This window comes from Gracilinanus agilis, chromosome 4 (genome assembly GCF_016433145.1).
Source record: "Gracilinanus agilis isolate LMUSP501 chromosome 4, AgileGrace, whole genome shotgun sequence".
Classification (NCBI taxonomy): domain Eukaryota; kingdom Metazoa; phylum Chordata; class Mammalia; order Didelphimorphia; family Didelphidae; genus Gracilinanus; species Gracilinanus agilis.
This window is the reverse complement of record NC_058133.1, coordinates 62,649,514-62,674,933: the sequence shown is the minus strand read 5'-3', so window position 1 is coordinate 62,674,933 and position 25,420 is coordinate 62,649,514.

Here is a 25,420-nt window from a genome sequence, read left to right as displayed (position 1 = left end):
TATCTGAACTCAACCCAAATGAATTCAGTTTTACATGACTGGCAGTTGAAAAAAAATAAAGGCAGAAAATATGTAAAATAAAACAATTTAATTATGCTCTAAATCTGAACCATTTCCCCAAACAGTATAAAGTCTTATAGCATTTCACCCAATCATGCCCATTTTCACTCCGAGAAGTGTTAATGTGAGTCATTACATTGTTTCGCACTGAACATTAGCTCCCACATCAGTCTTTGTCTGGAGCTCTTGCTTGTAACAAGTCCTGTCTGAGTCAGAGCAGTGCTTCTCTTTGTTTCAGGAATGCTATTTAGTTATAAATGATGGCCTTGAAGTACAAGAAGAGAGATGCTGGTAGCTCTGATAAGCCTAAGAAAAGTAAAAAAAAGTGTCTGCCTGCCTTTGTATAAGAAATGCTTATTAAATAATAGAGTTTGCTATTATGTGCGATTTTCAACTTACTTGAAGGATCTTGGAACATGTTGGTTATGTAAAATGATGTCCTATTGCATTTGAACTTGGGTCTTCCCAATCGCAAGCCCAGTACTTTATCTACTCTACCCACCAGATGTCTACCAATTAGTAATTTGGGACTGAACCTGAGACAAAAGAAGGGAGATTTTACAGATGAGGAAAATGAGACTAATGGACGTTAATTGATGTGCCCAGGATCACCCAGCTAGTAAGAACTGAGACTGCATTGGAACTCAGGTTTTCCTGACTCTAGGACTAAAATTCCATCTAGTCATCTACCTTAAACGATCAAAGGAAAGAAATTCATAGAGCAAACTATTGGTGTATGGCTGCTGCAAATCTATTTCAAGGCTCTCTATCCCAAACAAGAAGATGGACTATTTAGGTTTCAAGGCCAATGGGTCTTGCTACTGTTCCAATCCACATATAGGGGCCACTGAGGAGAAGATAACTAGAGGTTTTTAATGTATGCTCTCAGATTATAAGAGGATGTGATATATGAAAATCTAAATTGACAAATTATGTAAATCTATATAACTTTTAATCTATACATATATTTTTATTTATTTATTTATCTTTTTATTTGCTTTTTATACCTCCACAAAGCTTTCTTTTTCTTTTTTAAAAAATCCTTCCCTTCCCTCTTGGAGTCAATACTGTGTATTGGCTCCAAGGCAGAAGAGTGGTAAGGGTAGGCAATGGGGGTCAAATGACTTGCCCAGGGTCACACAGCTGGGAAGTGTCTGAGGCCAGATTTGAACCTAGGACCTCCCATCTCTAGGCCTGTATCTCAATCCACTGAGCTACCCAGCTGCCCCCAAAGCTGAGTTTTGTTGGAAACATATAGAAGTGCTGATGATTTATGGGAGTTTATCTTATACCCTGCAACTTTGCTAAAGTTGTTAATTATCTGCAAAGAGTGATAGTTTAGTTTCCTCATTGCCTACTTTAATCCCTTCAATTTCTTTTTTTCTTCTAATTGCTATTAAAAAAGAAATTGAAGAACAAAATAAAATAATAGAAGTGATAATGGGCATCCTTGCTTCACTCCTGACCTTATTGGGAAAACTTCTAACTTGTCCCCATTGCAGATGATACCTGCTGATGGTTTTAAATATATACCGTTTATTTTTTTGAGGGATGGCTCTTTTATTCCTATATTTTCTAGTGTTTTCAATAGGAATGGGTGTTGTATTTTGTCAAAGGTTTTTTTCTGCATCTATTGAGATAATCATGTGATTTCTGATGGTTTGGTTGTTACTATACTCAATTATGTGGATGATTTTCCTAATATTAAGACATCCTTGCATTCCTGGTATAAATCCTACCTGATCATAGTAAATAATCCTCATGATAACTTGCTGGAATCTTTTTGCTAGTATTCTATTTATAATTTTTGCATCTATATTCATTAAGGAGATTGGGCTGTAGTTATCTTTCTCTGTTTTGGGTCTGCCTGGCTTTCAGTATCATATTTGTGTCATAAGAGGAATTTGGTAAAACTCCTTCTTTGCTTATTTTGTCAAATAGTTTGTATAGTGTTGGGATTAGTTGTTCTTTAAATGTTTGATAGAATTCACTTGTGAATCCATCTGACCCTGGGTTTTTTTTCTTAGGAAGTTCCTTGATGGGTTGTTCAATTTCTTTTTCTGAGATGGAATTATTTAAATATTCTATTTTCTCTTTTGTTAATCTAGGCAGTTTATATTTTTGTAAATATTCTTTCATTTCACCTACATTACCATATTTATTGCCATATAATTGAGCAAAATAGTTCTTCATAATTACCTTAACTTCCTCTTCATTAGAAGTGAGATCACCCTTTACATCTTTGACACTGTTAATTTGATCCTCTTCTTTTTTTTATTAGATTAACCAGTACTTTATCTATTTTATCTGTTTTTTAAAAGTACCAGCTCCTAGTCTTATTTTTTAATTCTAGTCTTATTTTTTAATTCAATTTAATTCAATTCAAAGTTCTTTTACTTTCAATTTTATTAATTTCTCCTTTAATTTTTATGATTTCCAAGTTAGTTTTTATCTGGGGATTTTTAATATGTTCTTTTTCTAATTTTTTAAATTGCAAGCCCCATTCATTGATCTCCTCCCTCTCTATTTTGTTGGTATAGACACTTAGCTATATAAATTCCTCCCCCATTCCCCCACCCTGAGTACTGCTTTGGCTGTATCCCATAGTTTTTTATATGTTCTGTCCTCATTGTCATTCTCTTTAATGGGGCCTGTAATTGTTTCTATGATTTCTGTTTTGACCCACCAGTTTTGAAGAATTAGATTATATAGTTTCTAATTGATTTTAAATTTGTTTTTCCATGGACCCTTGTTAATTATAATTATATTGCATTATGATATGAAAAATCTACATTTATAATTTCTGCTTTTCTGCATTTGTTTGCAATATTTCTGTGCCCTAGTACATGGTTGATCTTTGTATATATACTATATACTGCTGAGAAGGAGATAGATTCATTTTTATCCCTATTCACTTTTCTCCAGTATAAGATTAAAATAATATCCAATAACTCCAAGTATTATATTTTATAAGATTTATTAATAATCACTTGAAGTAGAGGAAATAAAAAGAAAAAAGTAAAAGTCTGAGTAAAGAGAAGTTTTCCAACCATGTTAGAGGGAGAAGAGTGTAAGAAGCAAGATTATAGAAACTTTATCTCCAAAAAGTAAGGACGTAATGTGAGGACAAAGATGGGATTCTGGGAAATGGAGTCCTGGGGTACAAAAATCTTATTACACACCAGTTATCTATTAGTTCTAATTTTTCTAGCATTTAATTTATTTCCATTACTTCTTTCTTATTTATGTTTTAGTTCAAATTATAAAATTCTGAAACAGGAAAGTTGAGATCCTCCATTAGTATGGTCTTGCTATCTATCTCCTCCTTGAGCTCCTTTAATTTTTCTTTTAGAAATCTAGATGCTATACCATTTGATGTATAAATGTTTAGTAATGATATTACTTCATTGTTTATAGTGCCCTTTAGCAAAATGTAATTTCCTTCCTCATCTCTTTTAATCAGATCAATTTCTACTTTGACTTTGTCTGACATCATGATTGTTGCTCCTGCTTTTTTACTTTAGATGATACATAATAAATTCTGCTCCAGCCTTTTACCTCAAATCTGTATGTATCACCCTGTCTCATATGTGTTTCTTGCAAACAACATATAGTAGGATTTTGTTTTTTAGTCTACTTTGCTATCCACTTTGATTTAATGGGTGAGTTCTTCCCATTCACATTCAGTGTTATGATTACTGTGTATTGCCCTCCATCATATTATCCTCTTTAGATCCTATTCTATTCCCTTTTACTCTGTTCCTTCTCACCAGTATTTTGCTTTTTGTCACACACCTCCAGTTCCCCCTCCCTTCAATTACCCCCTTCCCTTGTCTTGTCCCCCTTCTACTTCTCTGTAGGGTGATAGAATTCTATACCCCACTGAGTATACTAATTTTTCCCTCTCTGAGCCAGTTAAGTTACAATGAGAGTAAGTGTAAGCATTGTCCATCACCATTCTTATCCTCTCCTCTCTGTATTGATTGTTTATGTCCCTGTTATATAATTTGCCTCATTTTAACTCTCCCTTCCCTTTTCTCTCAGTACAACCCTCTCTTTTAGCCCTTGACTGATTTCTTACATATCATTCATATGTATAAATATCATATCATACATACATATTGTTCCATATTATCACATTTACATATACATCATATCATCATAATCAGCTTACTTCTCCACCTTCTTTCTAAGTAAATTCCTTCTATTTTCTCTACTATTAAGAGTAATTTTTTAGAATTATAAAAATCATCTTTCCATATAGACATATAAACATTTTGATCTTAATGAGTCCCTTAAATTTTCTCTTTCTTATTTACCTTTTTGGGCTTCTCTTGTGTCTTGTGTTTGGAGTTCAAATTTTTTGTTTAGATCTGGCTTCTTCCTTAGGAATGCTTTTAAATCTTCTATCTTATTGAATGTTCATTTTCCCCCTGAAAGAATATATTCAGTTTTGCTGGATAGATGACTCTGTGTTATAAACCCAAATCTTTTGCCTTCCTGAATATCATATTCCATGCCTTTTGATCTTTTAATGCAGAAGTCACAAGGTCCTGTGCGATCCTGATTGTAGCACCATGGTATTTGAATGGTTCTTTGCTGACTGTTTGAAGTATTTTTCCCTTGCCTTGGAGGATCTGGAAGTTGTCATTTGAAAATTTCTTTCACAGATGATCTGTGAATTCTTTCAATTTCAATTTTATTTTCTTGTTTAAGGATCTATCTCTTGGCAGTGATCTTTGAAAATTTCTTATAATAGGATGTCAAGTTTTTTTTCCCATCATGGCTTTCAGATAATCCAATAATTCTCGAATTGTCTCTCCCAGATCTCTTTTCTAGGTCATTTGTTTTTTTTCAATAAGATATTTCATGTTTTCCTCTGTTTTTTTTTTTCATTTCTTTGATTCTGCTTTATTGTTCCTTGATTTCTCCTGAAATTATTAGTTTCTAGGTGGTCAATTCTGATTTTTAACATCTTGTTTTCCTCTGTCAGTGTTTGGTTCTCCTTTTTTAATGGGATCACTTCTTTTTGCATTACTTTCCTTTCCCTTTGCATCACTTTGATTTCTTCTTGCATCACTTTTATTTCTCTTCCCCACTTTTCCTCTGCCTCACTTAATTGGTTTTTGAAGTCTTTTTTTTAGCTCTTCCAGACTCTGTGTCCAATCCATATTTTCCTTTTGGACTTTGCATGTGTTTCCTTTGCTGTGCTCTTCTGTGTCTGTACCTTACTCTTTGTCTCCATAAAAATTCTTTAGAGTTAGATGATTTCTTTTTGTCCTTTGCTCACCTTTCCTATTTAATTATAGGTAGGCGCTGTTTTCTGTGAATTGGGGGTACCCTTTTAAACTTTAGTCCTTTCTTAATGCTATTTTCACCTTATTTTCTGGGCTGTTTACTAGTTTACCAGATGGTCTGAGGGCTGAGAGCTCTCCTCCTGCTGATTCAATTGCTCCTTGAAATGCTGATAGCTTAAAGCTTGGGTGTAAGCTTTTTCTTAAAACTCTTACCTTCCACATTAGAATCAATACTATGTATTGGTTCCAAGGCAGAAGAGTGGTAAGAGCTAGGCATTTGGGGTTAAGAGATTTGCCCAGGGTCATAGAGCTGGGAAGTGTCTAAGGCTAGGTTTGAACCTAGGACCTCCCATCTCTAGGCCTGTATCTCAATCCATTGAGCTATCCAGCTGTCCCCGTGGGTGTAAGCTTTTGATCTCAGTCTGAACTTGATCAGGTCAGGGGCTGATAAAATTCTAGCCCCAGGTTTAGGCTCAAGTTTTGGTCTCACTGTGTCCTTGATTCAAGTAGGCACACCCTTGATTTCCCTGTCCTGGACCTCCCCCTCTTATTTTTGGACGAAAAGATCTGGGGGTGCTCCCCCTGAGAACTGTAACCTCACCCCACACCATGGATTATGTCCTCATCTCAAACCCAAACTGGGATTCCTGGCTTTGCTCTTGGCTCACGTGGATTGGTCCCCTTCAATCCAGATTGCCCTGGGCTGGGACTCTGGGCTTCTCCACAGGTTTGAAACTTCAAGGGGTTTGAGTTAGCTTGGACGATTATTTGCCCAGGTATACTCTCGGTGTCTGAATGTTAGCTTGGGCTGAATTTTGGAACCTGTGACAGCAGATGTGGGATTGGGGTGGGGGCAGGGGTTGTGGTTTGCTCTTCGCTTGCTCTTCACTCCTTGCTATAACCTCTTGCTGGCTCTGCTCCCCTCTCACCTTAGTTCCCCAGATGGTCTCTGCCTACCTTTTGGGTTTTTCTTTTCTTGAAATTTGTTTCATTCTGTCCTTGTTGGTTCTTTCACTCCTGTGTTTATTTTGTTGTGATATTTTAATCTTGGTTGGAGAGGATTTTCATGGTGAAATGGAGTTGTTTCTCTAGTTATTCCTCCATCTTAGCTCCACCTCTAAAAGTCTGAAATCTATATAATTTAAAGAGATTTTTTATCTACATATGTATATATTTGTCCATATATAAAATGATTGCTATTTATCTTCCATCTCTCTCTGGTTATCTGTGGCCAAATTCATTTATTTGATAGACATTTATTTAGTCCAAGATGCAGTTATGTGGTACAGTGGATAAAGCACTTGGCTTGGAAGCAGAAAGATTTATGAGTTCAAATCTAGCCTCAAAAACTTACTAGGGGCAGCTGGGTAGCTCAGTGGAGTGAGAGTCAGGCCTAGAGACAGGAGGTCCTAGATTCAAACCCAGCCTCAGCCACTTCCCAGCTGTGTGACCCTGGGCAAGTCACTTGACCCCCATTGCCCACCCTTACCAATCTTCCACCTATGAGACAATACACCGAAGTACAAGGGTAAAAAAAACAAACAAAAAAAACCTTACTAGCTCTGTGATCCTGGACAAGTCATATAACTTTGTCTTAGCCTCTTCATCTATAAAATGAACCAGGGAAGGAAATGGCAAACATCCAGTATCTTTGCTAATAAAACCCCAAATGGGATCATGAAGAAACAGATAGAACTGAAATGACTAAACAACAACAAAAAATTTAGTAGTTATGAAAGCATTCAAAGTTATTTTTGGCATAAGTAAAGATGTGAGTACAAGTATGGAGGTGGAAATTTATGAAATGTGTATCAGAAATGATGAGTGGTATAATACTGTTAGAGTATGGAATAAAGGGTATTAATATTAAGAGTGGAAAGGTAGGACATGTAAGAATTTAAATTTAGGTTTTATGCTAAAATGAAAGTTCTTAAGGAATATTGTGGTCACTGATTTAAAAATATTACAGTTTAAGTTAAAATTACATTTAGCAGCTTTATTTACAAAGAGGTGGAAAGAGTGAAAGTGGGAAAATGTAGATAAAGAGACAAAGTACTACCTAGCTACAAATACCCTGAGTTTAATCTAATGTCTCCAGACCACATATGCAAATCTGAAAACGAAACTCACCAGAATCCAAAGTCCTAATTAGGAATCTCTCTAAGTCAGAAGTCCTGGTACTGTCTTCAGCCAGGGTTCCTCCAATGCAGCCTTCTCCAAAGTCAAAGCAGGAGTCTTGGCAACCAGTCTCTCCAGAAGCCAGGAAAGAATGCCCAGAACCAATCTCTCCAAAGGCCAGGAAGAAAATGAATCCTAGACCACATTGGTCTCTTTATACCCCTTTTTTCCATGTCACTTCCTGTCACTCCTCCTTCTTCACAGAAACCAATGCCAGTCTTTCAATTTGCCTAGCACTGTCCAAAGGTGGTGGTGGAGGTGGGGTGGGCAATGGCCTTTGGAGTTGTGAATTTTCTTATTTGATGGCTAACAAAGTGTTAAGTAGGGGTTTCTTGATAGATTAACTTGAAATAGACAAAAAGAATAAAGAATTCCCTTTCACAGCTGGAAGGGACCTTAGAGACATCTAGTCCAGTTGTGCCAAACTCAAATAGAAATGAATCCCTGTGGGTCAAGTATTGACGTAGAAAACAACATGCACTATTAATATTAGTTATGTTTTATAATAGGGCAGCTAGGTAGGTCAGTGCATAGTGTCAGGCAAGGAAACAGGAAGATTCACCTTTGTGAACTCAAATAATCATAAACAGGTAGATAGATGGCACAGTAAGTAGAGAGCTGGACCTGGAGTCAGGAAGACCTGAGTTCAAATCTAGATCCAGAAATATACTATGTAATCTTTTTTTTTTTTTTTTAAACCCTTGTACTTCGGTGTATTGTCTCATAGGTGGAAGAGTGGTAAGGGTGGGCAATGGGAGTCAAGTGACTTGCCCAGGGTCACACAGCTGGGAAGTGGCTGAGGCTGGGTTTGAACCTAGGACCTCCTGTCTCTAGGCCTGGCTCTCACTCCACTGAGCTACCCAGCTGCCCCTATACTATGTAATCTTGGGCAAGTCACTTGACCCTGTTTCCCCAGTTTCCTTATCTGTAAAATGAGCTGTAGAAGGAAATGGCAAATCACTCAGGTATTTTTGCCAAGAATACCCAAATGGGGTCACAAAGAGTCAGACACAACTGGATTGACTAAAATAAGCATCATATTTTATTGCATTTTTATCATATTTTATTTATGTATTTTGTTAAATACTTCCCAAACACATTCTGATCTGGTTTGCTGCACTGGGGATATTGCTGGCCACATGTTTAATACCTCTAATCTGGTCTATTTACTTTCATTTTATAGATGGAGAAACTGAGGATCAATGTGTTCATATGACCTACCCAAGATTACACAGCCAGCATAAATGGCAGAGCCAAGATCTTAACCCAGGTCTTCAGATTCCGAGTCAATATCTGAGCTGCTAAGATCTATTCATAGTGACTTAGCACCTCTGTGCCTGAATTGTTTGTATTTTTTTCCACGGAGATTTCTTTTTGCCCATTTGGATTGGGGGTGGATGAAGATATACTCAAAAGATCAATGAAGTGTGTGTGTGTGTGTGGGGGGGGCAGCCGAATGGCTCAGTGGATTGAGAGCCAGGCCTAGAGACAGGAGGTCCTGGCTTCAAATCTGACCTGAAACTTCCCAGCTGTGTGACCCTGGGCAAGTCACTTGACCCCCATTGCCTAGCCCTTACCACTCTTCTGCCTTGAAACCAATACACAGTACTGATTCTAAGACAGAAGGTAAGGGTTAAAAAAATCAATGAAGGGTGTTGAAGTTGTTAATGTTTTTCATATTTAAAAATAAAAATTTTTGCTTTATTTGTTAAAAAAACCCTTACCTTTTGTCTTAGAATCAATACTATATATTGGTTCAAAGGCAGAAGAGCAGTAAGTGCTAGGCAAAAGAGGTTAAATGATTTGCCCAGTTTCACAAAGCTAGGAAGTATCTGAGGCTAGATTTGAAACCAGGACCTCCCATATCTGGGCTTGGCTTTGAATCCATTGAGGCATCTAGTTGCCCCCTGAAATTTTGCTTTAAAGACATTCTAACAGGCTTGTGAAACAGATCCTATAATCTTATAGCACTGAAACCGTATCTGGCTGGGTAAGTAAGTTATTTATTATTGTAGGATATAATTTCAAAGCTCTTGTCATCATGCTTACCCAGGCCCCTCCTCCCCCCCTTTCTACCTCCTTTTTCTTTTTCCCCCCTAAAGTATTGCAGAATCTAAGTCACCATTTGTAACTGAGGAGGCCAAGGTCTGTGAGTAATAGTTCAATGATAAGGAAGTCAATGAGAGAAGTTCTTACAGGGGCTGATTCTGCTCTTTCTGCCCACCTTCCATACCACAATGGAGCCTTTCTTTTGGTGATCAGATTACACTGGGCAACTTGATATGCTACTTGGCACATAACAGAGCAGAATTACAAATGAAAAACACTTTCTTCTCTCATATAGCTGGGTCTGGGTGGCTGGCTAAGGTGTTTTCCCTAGCCTACGCTCCACTTCCATGCAGTCCTTGGTGAGTTTTTATGATTGGGCAACAAATACTGCCAATAAGGTTCAAATTTAATCCCTTCTATGGCACATACCATCCTTGCCTATCATCTCCTTAATGGGTGAGTTTGATTATAGGAACAGAAAGATGGAAAAAAAAAAGAAGGCTTTGGGAAAAATTATGCCCTGGATTAGGAGTTAGCAGATATGGTTAGAAATTTAGTGCTGCCACTTACTGGCAATGTAGCTTTAAGCAAATCACTCACTTTACCTCTGTATGTTTCAATTTTCTCATCTTTAATTCATACAGAGGTGATGGACTAAATGACTTTTCATGTAGCATATGTCTCTAAGTTTATGATATATTTTTGTAAAACTCCTCCCCCCCCCAAAAAAAACAAAGTATATTAGGGGTCAGTTAATGCCATCTTTGGGCAAGAAAGTCATTATGAAATTTGTGATTCCAGAAACTTTTGCATGAACATGCTAAAATCTGAATCTTTAACTGGCACTTAAGTTAATCTGTTTTCTTATACCAGATTTGTGATTGGTTTAGTAAACTCTCAGTAAGGAGAATCCTACTAAGTCAGGCCAGCACTTTCTCTGTGTTCTAAACAAGGAACCCTTTGTTGACAGTGAGTACAGCTGGCACAGATTGGCAACTCTATTGCCCATAAGTGATTCTGAGACACAATTCCAGAATGGAGAGGAACTCTGGGGTCAGTCACAAAGGAGCAGATGTCCTGGTCACAGTTCTAGGACAGAGAAAACTAACACTTGTGGCTTCAAGAGTGCAGAACAGGAGAGCAGTGACCATACCTCTCCCAGGAACACACCACTGTGGAAGCACCACAGACTTTCAAACCCTTAGGACTAGCTTTGAAAACAGCAGCACTGAAAAGCCTAAAGTTGAGTCAGGTTTTCCATCATCTTGAGGGGAGCAGAGCCTAACTTTAACATAAAGTTCAAAGTAAAATAATTGTTTGGAAAAATGAACAAAGAAAAAAAGAATTTGGCTATAAAAAGTTGCTATGGTGGCAGAGAAGACTAAGATATAAACTCAGAAGAAGATAGCAATGTGAAAATTGCTACAAACAAAGCCTCAAAGAAAAATGCTAATTAGATCAAAGCTCAATAAGAATTCTTAGGTGAGTTAAAGACATAAGAAAGGTAGAATTTAAATTGGAAAAATAAGTGAGAGTGAAAAAAATTATTAAAGAAGAATTAATAGCTTGGTAAAATATAGAAAAAAATACTGAAGAGAACTCCTTAGAAAACAGAGTTGGCCAAATGGAAAAGAGATAACTTTTAAAATTTCACTGAAGAAAATAATTCTCTAAAAATTAGAGTTGAGCAAGTGGAAGCCAATTACTCCATGAGATATCAGGAAACAATGAAACAAAATCAAGAGAATGAAAAAAAATAGAAGAAAATGTGAGAAATTTAATTGGAAAAACAACTGACCTGGAAAGTAGATCAAAAAGATAATTTAAGAATTATTGGACTACCTGAAAGTCATGATAAAAAAATTGCCTAGAAATCATATTGCAGATCCAGAAGGTAAAATAGAAATTGAAAATAATCCACCAATCATCTCCTGAAAGAGATTCCAAAATTAAAATGCCTAGGATTATTATAGTCAAATTCCAGAACTTTCATGTCAAAGGGAACATATTTCAAGCAGCTAGAAAGAAATAATTCAGATATTGTGAAACCATGATCAGGATCAAATGAGATTTAGCAGCTTCTATGGTAAAGGAGTGGAGGACTTTTATTATGATATTCCTAAAGGTAAAGGAGTTAGAATTACAATAAAGAAAAACCTAGCCAGAAATACTACATACAATCCTTTGGGGGGAAATAAACGGTATTTAATGAAATACAGGATGTTCAAGCTGATGAAAAGACCAACACTGAATAGGAAATTTGACATTCAAACATAAGACTCAAGCGAATTATTAAAAGGTAAATATGAAAGAGTAATCATTAAGGTCTCAATAAAGTCAAACTGTTTACATTTCTATTTGGGAAGATGATATAAGTAACTACTAAGAACTTTATCATTACTAGGGCAGTTAAAAGTGGTTTTATTAGAGAGAATGCATGGATGTCAGTTGATTTTTTTGAGAATGTTCTCCAAAATATTAAGGGGATAGAGGGAAGAGAAAGAAATATTAAGGGGATAGACAGAAGAGAAAGGTAAAATTGGGACATTTTTCTCATTTAAAAGAGGCACATAAGAGCTTTTACAGTGGAGGGGGAAATGTAGGTGGTGGTAAGCAATGCTTGAACTTCACTCTCATTGGAATTGGTTTAAAGAGGAAATATATATATATATATATATATATATATATAAACTCAGTTGTGTTTAGAAATGAAATTTACTCAATAGAGAAATGAAAGGGGAAGCATATAAAAGAAAGGGTGGTAGATGATAAAAAAGGAGGACAGATTAAGAGAGGCAGTGGTTAGAAGCAAAATTAATTTTTGAGGAGGAATAGGATAAAAATGAGATATAGAGAAATGTACTGTTAGTCATAACAGTTAAAATAAAGAGCTGGAGAAGACTCTAGTATGCTTCAGCTAAACTAAAAAAGGCAGGGGTAGAAATTGTGATCTCTGACAAAGCAAAAGTTGTAAACTTAATTAAAAGGGTTAATCAGGGTAGCTACATTTTGCTAGGAAGTACCATATATAATGAAGCAATATCAAAAAATCTTACAGCATAATATGGCCTCATTTCTTAAATATAGACTGAGGACAGAATTGAGTCACATTTATACAATTTATAAAAATAAGAGCCATTCCCCAATTGATAAATAGTTAAAGGATAGAAACAATTTTCAGAAGAAGAAATAAGTGCTATCTATAGTCATATCAAAAATGCTCTAAATCACTATTGATTAAAGAAAGGCAAATCAAAGCATCTCTACTAAATCACACTTATCACAAATGACAAATATTGCAGGGGAAGAGGGAAAAATAGTTACATTAATGAACTGCTGGTGGAGCAGTGAAGTAGTCCAGTCATTCTGGAGAACAATTTTGAACTAAGCCCAGAAGGATGTAAAACTATTCATACCTTTTCATCAGGCAATACCACTACTAGATCTATCCCCAAAAGATTTTTTTTAAAAAAGGAAAAGGACCTATAGATGCAAAAATAATTTTGCAAGTCTTTTAGTAGTGGCAAAGAATTGGAAATGAGGGGATGCTCATTAAATGGAGGTTGGCTTAATAAGTTGTGGTAAACGATTTTGATGGAGCACTATTTTTTTTTGTAGGAAATGATGAAAGAGGTTGTTTCAGAAAATCATGGGAAAACATATATGGATTGATGATGACCAAAGTGAGAAGAGCTAGAAGATCACTGTGAATAGTAACAGCAATGTCATAATGATGATCACCTGGGACAGATTTGGCCACTCTGATCAATACAATGATCTAAGACAATTCCAAAGGGCTCATGAAGAAAAAATGCTATCTGCTTCCAAAGACAGAACTGATGAACTCTGAGTGCAAATCAAAGTATAATTTTCTCATTTTATTTTTCCTGACTTTTATTGCAATATGGCTAATATGTAAAATTTCTCATTTTATTTTTCCTTTTATTGTAATATGGCTAATATGTAAATACATGATATCACATGTATAATGGATATCATATCATTTACCTTCTCAACATATGGGAGAGGGGTGGAAGGAGAGAATTTGGAACTCAAAATTTAAAAATAAAAGGATGTTAAAATAAATAATAATTTTAAACGAAGAAAATCATCCACCTAGCATTTATTAAGTACCTATTAAGTACCAAACTCTGTGCTAAACCCTGGTGATTTAAGAAAGGCAAAAATAGTCCCTGCTCTCAGGAAACCCATAGTCTAATGAGATTTTTTTTACATTGATAAAATCACAGTTCCAGAGAAAGGAAAAAAAAAAAAAAAGAACCCACCGAAGCTTATATTTACCTTACCCAGTCTTCAAGAATTCAAGATCATCTTCACACGGACAGGTTTATCCATATAAGACTTCACATGAGCATAGCTATTCATTTTAAGGCGCCCATAGTGTCATTATCCTGTTCATTTTGGTATTTCCCTTAATGCCTAGCAGAATCTTGCAATTTGTAGGTAGGTATTCAATTCATGTGTATTTAATTAAAATCAATATTATAATCATTAATGACTTACATGAAACTATTAGAATAATTTTTTCCTGGCAATTTTCTTTTTATCTCTATTTCAATCTCTCTCTATATATATACAGACATATAGACATACATATATACACACTCAGAACTTATCACCTCCATTTTATATTAAAAAAATTGAGAATGAGAGGAAAATTATTTATGAGATCACGTAATAGAGCAAATGCTAGAAATAAGTTATAGAAATTAACATTGAGCTGATAATTATGTTAAGCTGGTCTTGTTTAAATATTAACTACATGTGTTTGATATCACGTCACTCATTTTCTACAGAAAGTATTTACATAGATAGGGAGGGGAAGAAATTGAGATAATGGTTTCAATGGTAATCTCAGCCACAGGGTACTGTGCAAGGGTACAGTTAGTATTTCCAAATTTGCTTTTCATCTGTTACCTAAAAACAACTTATATTTAGATTATGCTTTAAAGTTTACAATGAACTGGTGAGGGAGGTAGAACAAATATTATTATTTCTGTTTTATGGATGAGGAAGTAGAGCTTCAAAGAGGTGAGCTCCCTAGGGTGTAGAATTAGTAAGTATGAGAAATGGGAATTGAACCAAGGTTTCCTGCTTCCAAGTCCAACATTTTCCCCACTACTCTATACTGTTTCTTGAATTATAATTAAAGTTATAATATCTATAGTACCCACTCTTACATATGGGGTAACCTTGGACCAGTTACTCCAGGTTCTAGATATTCCTTGGGTCTGTATCCACTGAAAACCACCGTTGATGGACCTCCACCAATGGTTTTTTACTGTTGGTAGGCAACCAGGGGATTCAATTAGCTCAAAAGAAAAATAATAAATGACATAGCATATAAGAAAAGTAGTGATAAAACTTTCCTCCCATCAATTTGGGGTACCAGTGTCTCATATAGATACATGTCATCTGTGGGAAGAAGGGACCTACCTCAGAAACATTTGTGGATAGACAAACAAATAAGAAATATTTATAGTCAGGACATATGCCTGCAGGGGCAACTCATGCTTCTGATGGTGTAAGATTATTGATGGCTTCTGGTGATATAATTGTGCTCTTCCTACTGGGCATACATCCTACTCAGATGGGTTTGTACATAGGCTTTGACAGGTATGTAATCTCTTTGAGCTATATAGAAATGTCATAGAGACTTGGTTGAATCTGGTTCCCTCCATTTCTGGTGTAACCACTATTTAATAGTAATTTATTGGTCTCATTGTCATTGCTGGGGATGGCTTGGATGGTGGCAAAGTTGTAGAATTTGTTGGAGTCAGATGCAGTGTCTGGTATACTATCTTTCACATCATTTTTGTGTGAATTAAATATCTGGGGAATCTCCAACCCAGTCCAATTCCAGAAGACTCACCACAGTGGGTAGACATAGGAGCCACAGTCATGTCTATATCTGCTAGTATCACAGCATGGAAGTCGTGGGCCAAATGAAGAATCTTGAAGGATCTGGGGGGAAAGGCTTAGTGGGAGCTTGAAAATCTCCTGAATCTCCTGTTCTCTGATCTCTCTATCTCTGTTTCTGTCCCTGTCTCTGTCTCTGTCTCTGTCTGTCTGTCTGTCTGTCTCTGTCTGTCTATCTGTCTGTCTCTCTTCCTCCCATTCTCTAAGCCATCACAGTGCCAGCTTACTATGTAGCCATCTCTGGCAAACTGTTTTGTGGAGGGAACCACACTGGGCTAGAATATGGCACCTGATTTTACTTTAAGTTAGATAGGCTAGAAACCTTATTTCTCTCTTTCTTTCTCTTTGCTAATAAATACTTATAAATTTAGTATAAGGTTTCCAAAATTAATTTTTATTCCTAACTGTTTATTTATGGTTTTATTTGAGGATTTTGGTTTTGCAAGAGTGTACGTTTACAATAATGATCAGAATGGAAATGTGTTTTGCATGATAATACATGTATAGCCCAGATCAAATTGCTTACCGTCTCTGAGTGTGGAGATGGAAGGAATCTTATAATTTTGGGAACCATAAGTTGAAAATTATTATTACATGTGATTGGGAAAATAAAATATCTTTGAATTTAAAAGAGAAGTAATAGAACTCAACAATCCAATATATAGTAAAAGGGAAAACATAAATTACCTAGGGAGAAAATAGCTCCTTATCTGATAAAAATTTCTGGGAAAATTGGCAAGTGATCTGGCAGAAATTAGGCTCATTATACCTTATTCCACAATGCCTTCTAAATGAATAGTCTATCTTAATAGTAAAGTTCATTCTATGAAAAATTAGAAGAGAAACAGATCAAATACCTCTTACACCCATGAGTAGAAGATTTTTCTTAACCAAACAAGATACAGAAGCAATTACAAAAGATGAAAGAACTTTGATAAAATGAAATTGAAAAGCACCACACTGACAAAATTAATGTATCTTGGTTAAGAATCAAAGTGGTTAATAATTGATATTATCTGATAAGGATTTAGTATCTAAGCTATATAAAAATTAACATGATTATTATTCATACATATAAGATTAATGGCAATTCCTCCAACAGGTAAGTGATAAAGGATATGAAAAAAACAATCGTAAAAAGAATTGGAATGTTTCCAAAACCATATGAAAGAATAATCCAAATCACTAAGAAAAATGCAAATCAAAACAAGTTTGTAGTTTCAATTGGCAAACTGAAATTGACAAAAATAACAAAGAATGATAGGGATTGTGGAAAGATAGGCACAGCAATACATTGTTGGTAGATCTGTGAAATGGTACAACAGTTTGGGAAAACACTTTAGAATTATGCAAATATAGTGACTAAAATGCCTAGAGATTCCATCACTGGGCTTATATTCCAAAGAAGCCATCAATAAGAAGACAATTCTCATATACAACAAAATATTTTTAGCAACTTTTTTTTTTGTAATGGCAGAGAATTGGAGACAAAGTAGATTCCCATTGATTGGGGAAATGGCTAAAATTGTTGTGGTATGTGAATGTAATGGAATGTTACTGTGCTTTGAGAAATGATTATCATTATGAATATAAAGAAGCATGAAAAGATCTACATGGACTGATATAAAATGAAGTGATTAGAGCCAAGAAAACAATATACTCAATGACTACAACAAGGCAAATGGAAAGAACAACCACAAAACAATCATGGTGCAGTGGTTAAAGCTCCAGGTCTGGAGTCAGGAATTCCTAAGTTCAAGCCTCGGACACTAATTAGTTGTGTGACCCTGGACAAATTTTAAGCTCTGTTCCCTCAGCTTCTTCATCTGTAAAACTAGGAAAATAAACAGTACTTACTTTGCAGAGCAGTCGTGGGGATCAAGTGAGATAATATTTGTAAAGTGCTTAGCACACAATACCTGATCTTATTTTAAAAAATGATTGTTGCAAAATTATCAAGAACAAATATGGCTTCAAAGGACAGTTATGAGAAGACACTCCAAAACCACTGCTTGGCAAGATAAGGAGTCCAGGAGTTTGGTGCATTGCACATCTTTTCAGATTTCTTCAATATATTGATCAGTTTTTCTGCTTTTTTCTTTCTGTTTTTTTCATCTTTAAAATATTACTTGTTATGTTAGATGCCTCTTGGAGAAGGGAAGAGGAAATTTTTGTGATATTAAAAGTATATACATAAAAATTTTATTTAAAAAAGGACCAAGGAGAGGGGAAAAATAAAGGATACAATCTTATAAGATGAAATGCTTAGAGACTTCCCTAGCCACCAGAAACTTTTGTTCCAAATTCTTACTATTACTATGTGTGGCCAGCAAAATGGTGCCTTAAAAAGTGTCCCCTAGAAATGGGCCCCAGAATCCATTTCATAACTCAAGAATAGAATAATGACTTCCCACTGGAATGTCATCTTATTGGTTCATGTTGAAGCCTGAAATAGACAGAATATTTTTCCTCCTCATTCATTAATTTTTCACAGAACTGATAGCATTATATTGATTGAGTATTTGACCTGTAACCTAGTTGGTAATATGTTACTTTGCTATTCTACAATCTAGTTTACCATATCCTATATTATTAGAAGGGTTACAGCTAGAATTAAAGTTAGAGTCTTCCTCCACTGACATCAAATCCCTTCCACGTTTTTATCTGCCTCTCTCTAACTCTTTCTTTAAAAAAGCCCAGAACAGAGAAATGTTATCTGTCCTTGAATACTTGGACTCAGTTCTCTCTCATAAAGTTATTTATCTGACTAGAAAATATACTTTGTCAAGGAGAATTCACAACCAGATGGCATTTGTTCTTCCTGACTCATAGGCTCAGGACTTTCTCTTGTTTATGAAAACTCTCTGACAGACAGATTTATGGCTGAGAGGAGTGGGGAGTTGGCACTTGTGTATAATGGTGATAAAGACAAATTATATTTGTCAAAAAAAATTTCAAAAGAATCAGAAACAGAAGGATCATAGAGATCATTTCATACAAGTCTTCCATGTTACGTATGAAGGAACTGAATCACAGAAATGAAATGACTTATCTAGGGTCACCCAACTAATTTGTGTCAGAACTAGGATTAGAACTCACATCTATTTATGATTCTTGTCCACAGTTCTTTTCACTTTATCATAATTTTTACTTTAAATCTCCTGGGAGACATCCTTTTTGTAGATATTTAAATATGTAGGACCTTTGGGACTTTTGTACTATGTTATGGGAATGTTGAAATTCCTGTGTAAATCTGAGTATAAGGTTCATCAAAAGTCTGAATTTGAACTAGATTGACCTTCTCTCTGCTCCTCCCACAGGATATACCATTTCTTGTCTCAATGTAGATAAACTGTATTTCACATGTCTGGAAGGAGGAAGTCTTGAAAGTTAAAAATGAAAACAAAACAGAAACAAAGTCTTCCCTAAATAGCCAAGTTGTCTTTGTATTTAGATAGTGGAGTAAATAGAACATTGATCTTGGAGTTAGGAAAACCCAAGTTCGAATCTAACATCAGGCACCATCTGTGTAACCCTGAGCAAGTTACTTACCCTCTGTTTGCCTCATATTCTTCATCTATAAACTGAGAATAATAATAGCACCTACTTCACAAGGTTGTTGTGAGAATAAAATGGGATAATATTTGTAAAACGTTCTGCAACCCTTAAAGCTCTATATAAATGTTATCTACTATTGTTATTCTTACTATTTTCATCTACTTATATATCCTTTTGGACACCGAGTATCAAGGAGATGACCATGGGTGATCCAGAGGATTTAATTCAATTCAGTTGAGTTCAACTCCATTTGCCTAGCATGAACACTACACTGGTCTAGGTGCTAGGAATAAAAAGATAAAATGGTGTAGTTGCTAAGCTTATCTGGAAAGAAGATATGAGAAGACAAAACTTCCTCCCATTTCTGCAAAACTTGTGAACTATGGCTGTCCAAATAATATATTGTCAGATATGGCTGATATGTTGGTTATTTTATTGATTTTTTTGGCTTTTTACTTTTTCATCATGAGTTGTTTTGGGCTTGATTTGGAATTGAAGATAAAGTAAAAAAAGTATCAATACAAATCAATAAAAGTATATAGTCTCTCTCCACGAGGAGTTGGTTTTCATGTATGTCTGGACAATATGATCCTACACATAGCAACAGTTTAAGTTGTAGCATGATAAGTGAATGAGGGGTCCAAAGAGCTGAGATTTAAGAGAGATTCCAGAAGGGAGAGATGCATTCTAGATAGGGTGAGGCCAGGGAGAATCAGGAAAGGTTTGATGGATGTGGAACCACTTGGCCGTGGTCTTAAAGAAAGAGGAGGATTTCAAAAGGTGAAATTGTTGACAGAAACTATTCTAGGTATGGGGAGGATGTATTGAGGCATTGAGAAAGGAAAGGGCAGGATGAGGTTGGAGAAGGATGAGTGGCCCCGTCATTGAGTGCCCCGTAACAATGTACTAGAAGACTGGGCAAAGTGGTTATAGTCCAATTAAAGAGAACAAGAGAACCCAAAATGTCAGATTTAAGAGTTTGTATTTTATCAGGTAAACAGGAGATAATCACAGGTGGTTTTTGAATAAATTAGAGCAAAATTCTTTCTATCTCTTCCAGCCAATAGGCTCTAGTGGGTCCATTTCCACATCTCCCATTGGCTTGGCTTTACCCATTGGTCAAGGAAGTAATTATCTGGTTGTATGGGTTTTTGTGGGGTGGGGAATAGAAAGTCAAATAAAAGGGGCATTTCTTTGATCAGCTAAGACTCTGTGAAGGAAAATGAGTTAGTTCCTTGGCCATGTTTCTACAGAGCCCTTTTCCTCATTCCATATGTGACCTGAAGTATTTATTAGCCTTTATGAAAAGCAAGAGGGCTGATAATCTCTTCCTACTTTACTACGCATATTCTGCCAGGAAAACACTGAACAGAAAATGGACAAAAAGACAACAACAAGGAACTATATAAAATTATCTCAACAAATTCAGGTTTCTCTCTTAGCTAATAGTTTGAGAAGGATCCCCCAAGGCAAGGAATGTTATACTGAACATTTTGTTTTCATATGTATCCTGAATTTTTCAAAATGTGCTTTTTTTTCTTACTATATATAATAGCAAACTATATTGCCAAAGAAGTAACGAGGTATGCTGTAAGAAGAGTTATAACCATTAATATATTAAGATTGGGGTGACGGGTAAGGAAATAAGGGCTAGGAGATACATGTTTTTATATGAAACATATGCTTTTTTTGCTCTATAAGGGAAGTGAGGTGGTATAATGGTAACATAATAAACTGGGGACTAAATTTGGATTCAAGCTAGTTGGCCAGTGCATAAAACACTGATCCTGAAGTCAGGAGGTCCTGAGTTCAAATTTGACTTCAGAAACTTCAAAAGCATGTTAACACGGACAAATCACTTAACCCTATTTGACTCGATTTCCTCATCTGTAAAATGAGTGGGAGAAGGAAATGGCAAAGCACTCCAATATCTTTGCCAAAAAAACAAAAACAAAAACAAATAGGATCGTGGAGAATCAGGCAAGATTGAAACCATTCAACAGCAGTAAGTAGTGGCCATGCAGCTTACTACCTTTGAGATCTTTTTGTCACTTTACCTCTGAGACTCAGTGTTCTCATCTGCAAAATACGCAGATTAGATGACCTTCAAGCTAACTTCTAGCTCTACTTCTATGATCTCATAAATAATTTATTCCTTGTTACTGGAACCTCCCATTTCCACTTAGACTGAGAAGAAGAATTTTAAATAAAACAGTTTCTCATAGGTGTAAACAGCCTGTGTATCTCTTGGAAAGGTTTCATGCTCTCCTTTGGGGTGAGAAATTGAAGCCAGCAGGAAAGTGTGTGTGTGTGTGTGTGTGTGTGTGTGTGTGTGCATAAGGGAGGGAGAAGCTAGAAGGTAATCCATACTAACAGCCTTTTGACTCTTTCCTACCTGCTGATACCTGACTTGTGGCTCCCCTGTTCATAGATAGAGTGGAAGCAGCTTTGTGTGTTTCTATAAGGGGAAGAGAGTTGAGTTGGACAATCTGAAATCTGGCAGCTAGCTTATCCTGAAGAGTGAGTTGCTCAGTATCTGCAGCTCAAAACAGGATAAAGACCCACAAGGCAGGCACTGAATCGTGGAATGTGTGTATTGGACTGAGCACACCCAGTTACAAGGTAAAACATCTTGAGGGTCATTGGACTTGAATGTCAAGAGGTTTTTCATGTGTTTGGCCAACTAAACACTCTTGTGTCCTACTGTCTAGGACTTTAAGAATTTAAACTGACATAGGATATACAGCTACATGTGTAATAAAATCCCATTTATACAATATTTTAGGGTGAGCAAGGACTATGTATATATTATAAAGTCATAGAATACAGCATGGCACAATAGCAAGAGTAATAAACTTGGAGAGCTAAATTTAGGGTCATAGCTTGACTTACTGCCTATGTGACCTTGGACAAATCAACCTTTGTGGGTCTCAGTTTCCTCATCTGTAAAATGATGGAGTTGGAGTAAATGGGTCAGACTAAGGTCCCTCTGAGTTCTGATATTATTATGCATCCATCCTCATGATGGAATTGGTTGCCTAATTTAACCCCTTGCTGTTACAGATAAGGGAACCAAAGTTAAGTGAAGTAAAGGGAATTTGCGCCCATGGAATGATAGAGTTGGATGTAACCTTAGGAGATATCTTGTCCAACCTCTTAATTACATCTAAGGAAACAAATTCCAGGGCTCTTTCTCTCTACTCACACGGTACAGACACTCATCACCTTTCACCTAGATTATTGCAGCAGCCTCCTAACGTGTCACACAACTCCAGTGGATTCTGCACACTATGGTCAAAATAATTTTCCTTAAGCAAAGATCTGAACATGACTCTCCTACTCATTTTACTCCTGTGGCTTTGTATTACCTCTAAAGTGGCATCTACCTGCAAAACTCTCAAGTGTGGCATGAATTAGATTAAAAATAACTGGGAAATTTTTAATAAAATAAGTAAAAATAGAATATAAGTAATGCTAATTTGTGGTTTTCTAAGTCAATATATGGTAGCAGGGATCTCTTTCTAGTTGAATGACAACATTGCTCTAGAAAAAGAATACAACTTCTGCTTAGCTTTTAAAGGCTCACAATTCCTGGCCAAACTTACCTTTCTAACCTCATTTGGACACTGTTTCCCATTCTAAACTCTGTGATTCAGTCAAATTAGCCTTCTTTGTGTATTGTATAATACTCCATCTCCCATCTCTCTACCTTTGCATTGCCCATCTGAAATGTACTCCCTTCTTGCTTCCTCCTCATTTCTTCCTTTAAGGTAAAACTCACCCAGACACAATCTCTTGAATGATGTCTTTCCTGGTCCTCCAGATCACGGTACCCTTCTCTAACTACCTTGAATTTGACTACTTTGTATTTATTTATATGCATTAACTTTTATTTATTTTGTATCTCCTTATGTACTTGTCTCCCCTATTAGAATATAAATTCCTTTTGAGTAAGAATTGTTCCATTCCATTGTGTTTATTTTCCCAGCATCTAGCACAATAACTGGCATGTATTAGATATTTAATAAATACTTGTGATTTGATCAAATGCGTTTGAGGAGTAGAAGACAGTCTGTGTACAAAACAAAGGCAAGAGATGGAAGTGCCAAGCTCCAGGAACAACTGGGTCAATTTGACTGGAATGTAGAATGTAAGAATAGAAATAATGTACAATAAATCTGGAAAGGGTCAGATTGTGAAGGACCAAGTTGATGAATTTGTACTTTATCTTAGTAATGTGTAATTAGAATCTTGTACCCCTGGATTTCATTTCCCAGAATCTCTTTCCCTTTGTCCCCACGTTATGTTCTTCCATTGTATTGATAAAGTTGGGTGTAACTCTGCCCCTCTCTCTCTCTTCTGCCAAGTGCTTGGTTCGGTAAGCTGCTCTGTTACTCAGGCTATCACTTTCCTCTACTTCAAGTGATTGTTAATAAATCTTATAAAATATAATACTTGGAGGCTTCCGGGTTAAGATGGCGGCAGAGTAAGAAGCAGCTCTTAACCTCTCCTGACCGAAACATACAAAACTCCTCAAGGGGACATAAAAACAAGTCCAGACGAACGGAGGAACCCCACAACAGGGCACAGCGTGGAAGGTACGTGGAATCGAGACATTTCCAAGCTAAAAAGGGCTCTCACTCACTCAATCGCGAGCTGAGCAACCGCCCCACCCCCACCCCCTCCACACTCACCTATAGCTCCGAACCCAGCTAAAAAGAAATAGAGCAAGTTTGGGGCACCCATCGAGTCATCAGCAGCTCCGGGACCTGTTCCTGACAGCAGCAAGACTTAGGACCCCATTAAGTCAAAAAAAGCACGCGAAATCTGAGCGCGCGCGCCGGAGCAGGACGCTGGGCGCAGAGAGCCTGCTGAGTAGAGGCGTGGGTGGAGGCAGAACTAAGCCTAAGTGGGGAACCAGTGCAGACGGGTATACGACTGTGGAAACAGCGCCCTGAGACTTGTAAAGAAACCTCCAGCAGAGGATCAAGCAAGAGGGCCCACCAGGGGGCTTGACCTTGGAAAAAACCAGAATTCAGACCTCAGGAGCCAATAGATTGGGAACAGACACTGAGCCCGAGGATAAAGCTGAGAAGCTGCTGGGCTAATGATGGCTACTCAGCATCAGGAGGTTCAGAAGAGAAAGAATAATAACAAAAAGAAGAAGTCTTTAACACTCGACAGCTTTTACACAGAGAAAATCCAGACAACCGAGCAAACAGAGGAGGAGAACAAACAAGCATCCGGACCCTCCTCAAATAAGGAAAACTCCTCACAAGCTATGGAAGAGTTCAAAACTGAGATTCTGAGGAAAATGGAAGAGATCTGGCAAGAAAATAACAGTTTAAAAGGTAGAATCTTGCAATTGGAAAGTGAGGCTCAGAAATCAAATGAACTGATAAGCAAATTGAACACCAGAAATGACAAGATTGAAAAGGAATACCAAAAGATTATAGCCGAAAACCAAAAGATTATAGCCGATAACCAGTCCCTAAAGGCTAGAGTCGAGCAATTAGAAACCAATGATCTCTCAAGACAACAAGAACAAATAAAACAAAGTCAAAAGACTGAAAAAATAGAAGGAAATATGAAATATCTCAATGAGAGAGTGACAGACCAAGAAAACCGGTCTAGAAGAGACAATTTGAGAATAATTGGTCTTCCAGAAAACCCAGAAATTAATAGAAACCTGGACTCCGTACTAAAAGAAATTATTCAGCAAAATTGCCCTGAAGTCCTACAACAAGAGGGCAATATAGACATCGAAAGGATCCATAGAACACCCACCATATTCGACCCAGAGAAGAAATCGGTTAGAAATATTATTGCCAAATTCAAAAGCTTTCAAGCAAAAGAAAAAATCTTACAAGAAGCCAGAAAGAGACAATTCAAATATCAAGGAGCACCAATCAGGATCACACAGGATCTGGCAGCCTCCACACTAAAAGACCGTAAGGCTTGGAATACAATATTCAGAAAGGCAAGAGAGCTGGGCCTGCAACCACGGATCAACTACCCATCAAAATTGACTATATATTTCCAGGGGAAAGTATGGGCATTCAACAAAATTGAAGAATTCCGGGTATTTGCACAGAAAAGACCAGGGCTGAATGGAAAGTTTGATATCGAACCACAAAAATCGAGAGAAACCTGAAAAGGTAAATAAGTTACAGAGGGAAAAGAAAGAAAACTTGTAATTTTTAAATTTGCCTTTTTAAGGGCCTCAGTGAGATCTAATTATCTGTATTCCTATGTAGAGAAATGTTATGTTTAATTCTCTGTAGTGAACTCTATTCACTATTATAATATTCACTATTATAGTAATCAGAAGAATAATT